At 43.6% G+C, this 6,469-nt stretch overlaps 1 pseudogene; it reads right to left on the bottom strand.

Moving 5' to 3' along the window:
- Positions 1-1,433: 1,433 nt before the first annotated feature.
- Positions 1,434-2,517, bottom strand: LOC102865587 (annotated as a pseudogene).
- Between the last annotated feature and the right edge of the window lie 3,952 nt (positions 2,518-6,469).

Raw genomic sequence — 6,469 nt, forward strand, 5'->3', positions numbered from 1 at the left:
TAAATTTAAAGTTATTAAACAAAAATCTATGAAAGATGAAATATGTATGTTCCTAGTGATACAAAATTGAAGAGTTAAGTGTTGATGGGGGGGGGAAATGAAATCAGGGTAACTTTTTAAATTACCATGGATGAAAAGAAAAATTAAGAGCTTAGGTTTTTTTGGTTCAAAGATTAGTACCAAATAGATACTTCCTGAAAATAAATTTATCTCCAGGGGTCACACAATTTGATGGGTGGAGGGAGGGACTGGTGAAGGAAAGGGGCAAGGTCCAGCGTGAAAAACAATGCATATAAACTTTACATACTTTGTATGTACATCAGTATAAAATAATTTTTTTAAAAAGTTCTCTTTTCTCTATCATAACTCATATTGAGAATCAAGATCTAAATCTCAAGTATTATCTCTGTTGTTAAATTATGACTGGGTCTAATAAGGCATGCAGACGTTTGTAAAAAAGCCCAAATGTAGTGTGATTTTGAAAAATCTAAAGGTGTGAATTTTGGTATCAATAAACACACACACACACACACACACACACACACACACACACACACACACACACCCTTGCACACACATATACTGGGGTGGGTAGGATCGAACTAGAAGACTGAACTCATCACAGCAACCTAAAATGCCATCAAAAGAAGAATTCAATTTATTAATGATTTTAATTTTGTCCTGAGTTTTGAGCTGCTGCACTAAAATATCATAAACAGGTGATTTTGCTTATTTATTCATCCTAATCTTTGTATCATTTGTAGTTATGAAAACTTGTTTTAAACTCTAGTAGACGCAGTTTTGAGCCTGGTTCTAGATATGATGAGAGAATTGAGGGGAAAAGTTGAAAGAATAGAAGTTATTTCTTTTTTTTTTCTTTTTTGTTTTTTGCCTCAAGGTGTGTTTCTGTACCATTTGAAAAAATAGATTATCTGTCCTACTCATTAAGACACTTCAGTCCTTAGAAAAACTAACTGCCAGTAAGTCCTTTGTGGCTGTGGTTAGTGATTTTAGGATAGAAATTAACATCTGAATGAAGGCAGTTTCTTCTGAACCAGACTGAAGCTCCAAGCCAGTGGCTATTTTTCTCACTGGTTCTTTTTTTAAATTTTTGTCTACACAATATTTTCTTACAGAACACAGTACAGGGTTCGAAGGACGTTTTCCAACCGTCTCTAACACATACACTGCTGAACGAAGCACTGACACCCACTTCAAACCTCAAAAGTTGTGGAGGTAACTCGTCCTGGACAGTGGAATGGAACCGGTGAGCTGTCAGGGATGACTGTGCCAGCCCAGTGCTCCCTCCAGGGGTGAAGTTCATGGCTGAAGCCCCACAGGTTGAGACCACAAGCCCAGAGACAGGCAGCGTGAAGAGAGCGGTGCAGGCCACCAGCTTGAAGGCGCAGGCCAATCCTTCTTACTCCCGGGCATCAGCTCTTCAGGGCATCCTGCAGGAAAATGTTCTTCTTTTGGGGGTTGTAGAACTCATGTCCCTTGGACCCATCATAGCTAGATGCTTAGGCAAATATGTTTCCATTGTGATTGAAGCAGCCGGTTGATATGGGCTGGTCTAACTCTTATGACATCTTTAGCTTTGTCCTGGCATCTTTGTCCCAAAGGCTGAAGCTGCCATCAGACCCATCTGTAGCCAGAGTGCCGTGGACAGGGTGGAACACGAGGCCATTGACCACACAGATATCCTTTGTTACTGAAGTACTGGTTCTATTGGATCGGGGACATTTGAAGGTAAAGTTATCTTTGGCAGGATTTGGGGAGGTGATGTAGTGGAGAGCAACTCTGCCTTCATACTGCTCAGGGCAGGGCCAGTTGTCTTGTTCTGTTTGTCTAGGAAAACAGCCACACCCCAATGCTGGTGCTCCAGTGGCGACTCTATCCTCTGGACCTCAGAGGGCTGCTTCTCCAGCTGGTAGACGATCAAGCCCCTCTCCACCGTCACCACCACAGCCATGGCGTAAATCATGTCCACGCAACATCATCTTTCTGGGAGCTGCAAAACCATCATAGGATTTGATGACCGTGTGTCACAAAACTTGAGCGTCTTGTCCCAGCTGTCTGTCGTCACATCACGCAGCTGTAATCTGGTGCTTTGGCCCAAGGGCTGGTTTTAACAGGAGCATCCTGCTGCGTGATCTGTATTGCCTGCCTGCGTGCTGTTGAGGTCCCACATTTTGGCGGTTTGGTCACACGATGCTGTAAATACTTTGCTCCCATCATCTCTCCAGCAGACATCAAGCACGGGCCCTGTATGCATCTGCTGAGCTTTTGGGATTGTCTGTCAACTGTCTTGAACCTCCCAACAGCGAACATCTTTAGCCCATGATCCTGGGTTAAAGATAAGAAAGTTCCCCTGCAAGGTAGTGGGCTAAAACAGAGGCAGCCAATGCTGCAATCAGGAGAAGATGTGACTTCCCTGTCCTTCATAGGGTTGTGATTGTCTGGGGTTGTGCTGCCAAACATGCTGGTCCCACCAGCTGCAAAGCCTGATGTTCCAAACAGACTCCTTTTGGTCCTGAGAGTCACCCCGCGGTGGGAAGCGGGCAGCAGGGGTCTGGAGGGACCAGGCAGCTGGTGACCCCACTCTAAAGTGCCCAGGGTGATGTGCCACCGGCAGGAGTGCCGAGAGCCTGCGGTCTCCTCACGCTGGGGACAGAAATGGCAGGACCACCAAGAGGACATTGAGCATCCTCACTGGTTCTTGATTGCTACTCTAATTTCTCTGCCTTGATGACCTGCTCTGAGGAAGCCAACCCCTTGTCACCATATCTGTAGATTTGTGGCTTTAGCCCCAGGCCTGCTGCACCTCTCCGTCAGTTCAAATCCAGCCAGTCTTCAGGGAAAAGCCAGGCAAACGCCTCCCACATGATTTACAGCCTCAGAAATCCAGTGGCGGTCAACTATGAGTCAGTTCCAACTTGAGAACAATGAGACCTTTTGAGGTAAGACGGTAACCAAATGACCAAAGGTTGAAAGCCACTACCACTTCTAAAACAATTCCAGTCTTGGAAATGAGATAGAGCAGTTCTGCCTTGTCCTGGAGTGTTGCTAGAAGTGAGAATCCACTTGATGACAATGGGTTTGCTTTGTTTAGTCCTGCCACCTCTACCTGAGAACCAGTGACCTCATAGACGAGCTACCACTGCCATGCCCTTCTCCACTTTGAGAAAAGGATTTAAGACAGATACCACCTAGAAACAAGCTGATTTCTCCAAGTTTCCTTGAGGGGCTACTTAGGCTCCTGTCTCTTTTTATTGGACATCAGTCTTTCCAAGAGGCCTGATATATTACTACCTTCTTTTTCCCTACAAAGCACTATAAAAATTAAAAATATATTGCACTGGGCAAGCCTGCTGCCAAGGACCTCTTCAAAGTGCTGAAGAGCAAAAATGTCAGTTTAAAGACTAAGGTGCACTTGATGCAAGTCATGACAATTTTAATAGCTTCATATGCTTGTCAAAGTTGGAAAATGACAAAGAACGGGAAAGAAGGACTAATGCCTTTGAGTTGTGGTACTGGTGAAGCACACTGATGTACCATGGGGGCCCGGTCCATAATAAAGAATTCTGTCCTTTGAGAAGTGCTGTCAGCATGCGCCTTAGAGGCAGGGATGGTGGGGACTTGATCTCACATACTTTAGGCACGTTACCAGGAAGGGCCAGTCCTTGGGAAAGGACATCATGCTCAGAAATGCAAGAGTCAGTAAAGGTGGATTGACAAAGAGACTAACGACTGGCACACGCACAGCAGAGACTGTGAGGATGAAACGGGGTCACTCAGGGCTTCCTTCTGCGGAACACAGAGTAACTGAGCTGGAGTCAAACTGATGTTACTAACAGAAACGATTCTAGGGGAAGTTAGGCTCCATACATATTACGACAAATAACATTTATCTCTATATTGGCATCTAATCTATCCTAATGTGACTAGCTCTCCCATCAAAATGCCAGGTTGTGTAGGTCTACAAGTACTAAGAGGTTAGGACTGTTCTTTACATGTTCCTTCATGACTAAGGGTGATACACATTACGTGAAGAATCTTTCACACGTATGGTCTACTGAAGCCTCTGCTGTGCGTTCAAGATACTATTATGCGTCTCCGAGGGGTGTAATATGAATACCAATGAGGATCACAGCAGTGGAAGCTCTGAATTCAAGAAAATAAACAGCTTAGTGGATATGAAAAGACAGAGCAGGCAGAACTTCAATGGTACAGGGAGGGGATGGAGTTACTGAGAAAGATTACAAAAGGAGTTTTAATTAGTCACTACTCTGCTTGTCAGTATGTCACTAAGTGCTGACTTAAATGGCATCTTCCCAAAAATCTAGGCAAATGCAGATGACGTCATGAGCTTGCTTACTGAGACCATTATATTAATGAATTTCATCAGGGAACGTTTATTTATTGCATGCTTATTATGTGCCAGGCAATGGGCTTGGTCATTTCTGAATCATTTTAGCCCTAAATCTTGTAAAAAAGAATACTTCTAAACAAAATTAGCAATTCATTTAAATATTTGTCAGAAGATGTAATCTGAATAATTTGAATATACTTTTCTTGCTCTAAACTACTGTTACCTTTTTTAAGAATGATGACTCTTTGACTTATCAGAAAATATTTTTAGATAGATTAATTTTCCTTCCAAGTCTGTGATATGCATTTCCCTAATTCCTACTTTAAGACGAGTGAGAAAGACTTTTGGGTGAGCTGCCTTAAGCTAATGGTTTCATATGTTATTATATGACAGGATCTAACAAAACCATCCTTTTAACTTTAATTGTTAAGAGCTATCAAGTCAGAACAGGCCCACTGCAGACCCTTGAGTGAGTTTCCAGAGGCTTTCAACTGCACTAGAGGAAACAGTCCACGTTTCTCCCTCGGAGCAGCTCGTGTGTTTGACCAGCAAGCCTTTACCCTGACAGCACAACGCCTTATCACTCAGCCATCACTCGTTATCTCCCCTTGCCGACTTTAACAGGCAATTCCGAAAGATGATGAAGAAACTGGAAGCAGAGATGATAAAGCTTTGTCTCATGTGCTTTGGGGATGTCGTTAGGAGGGGCTAGTCCTCGGAACGTGACGTCCTGCTTGGAAATGTGGAGGGTTAACACAAGAGAGGTAAACTCCCAATAGGATGGACTGACACAGTCACAATAATAATGGGCTCAAGTATATCAGAGAAGATGAGAATGGTACAAGCTAGGGCTTCAAAGGCTCAGATCCCGTGTTGTTCAGAGGTCCCTATGAGTCATAGTTAATTAGATGGCACATAACAACAACAACATCAGAAACATGTGCATAAGAATTTTCAAGGTCATTAACACTTTATCATAAGCTAGGGCTTTCCCCCTACCCCGGTGATTTCTTTCTGGTGGCGTTCAAGGAGGCGTGACATCTTTCATTTGAACAATCCTAGCAAGGTTCTGAATATGGAGGCCTCCCAACTCCATTCGCCTGGGATGTGAGAGAGAAGGGTGTTGTTTTATGGCAGTGCGTGAACGTGTGAGTGTGCGCCGCACGAGTGTAGGTAGTGTCTGTGTGTAATGCTGTAAGTGCAACCTGGAAAGCAACCAGAGGGCTGAGGAGAAACAGTCACTTAACCACCAAGCTAGAGGTTACTCCATTACAGAAGCCAGAGAGATTTAGAAAACTCACCCACTGCCATGCTGCCAAATATTCTCTAGAAAGTAAGCATATTTTGCAGAGAGGACACTGGGGAAAGGGAATCATTTTAAATTTCATCATTTGTAAGATCTGAAGCAACTAATGGGCCATACAAATATTTAAAGAAAAATCGCTGACCTCAGTCTGTACATTTTAAACAACTGAAGGCAGAAAGAGCTATTTTATGATCTGGACCTCTGATGGCCTTAGTGGTCAGGAGTTTTGCTGCCAAACTCGAAGGCGTATGGTTCAAATCCACTAGCTTCTCCATAGCAAAAAAGGTGGGCAGTCTCCTCACGAGCAATTTACTGCCTCTGAAAACATGCTGGAGATTGTATTCTGACATGATGGCACAGAACAACAACAATATGGTCTTCATACAAGAAAAATAACGTAGGCAAAGTGCACCAAGGTGGAGTAAATGAGAACTGACCTGGAAACAGAGTAGCAAATAAGGAAAAAAGACAACAAAACGTCTTCAGCCACTCTTTACTTCAAACCCTCTCAGGCAGGCAGTTGGAACCCACTAGCTACTTTGCAGAGGGAGCTCTGATGGCCTAGTGGTTAAGAACCTATGTTGCAATACCAAAGACACAAGTTCGAATTTACCGGCTGTTCTGTGGCAGAAGGATGGGTAATCTCCTCCCATCTGATTTACAGGCCCTGAAGACCTGCTGGAACATCAGCTATGGGTTGGTTCCAACTTGAAGGCACACAAAAACAACAACAACAACAGCTACTCTGTGGAAGAAAGAAAAGAAATCTCATGTACAATTCACAGCTTCTG

Source organism: Elephantulus edwardii, unplaced genomic scaffold, assembly GCF_000299155.1.
Source record: "Elephantulus edwardii isolate Elephantulus edwardi_28Jun2011 unplaced genomic scaffold, EleEdw1.0 scaffold00014, whole genome shotgun sequence".
Classification (NCBI taxonomy): Eukaryota; Metazoa; Chordata; class Mammalia; order Macroscelidea; family Macroscelididae; genus Elephantulus; species Elephantulus edwardii.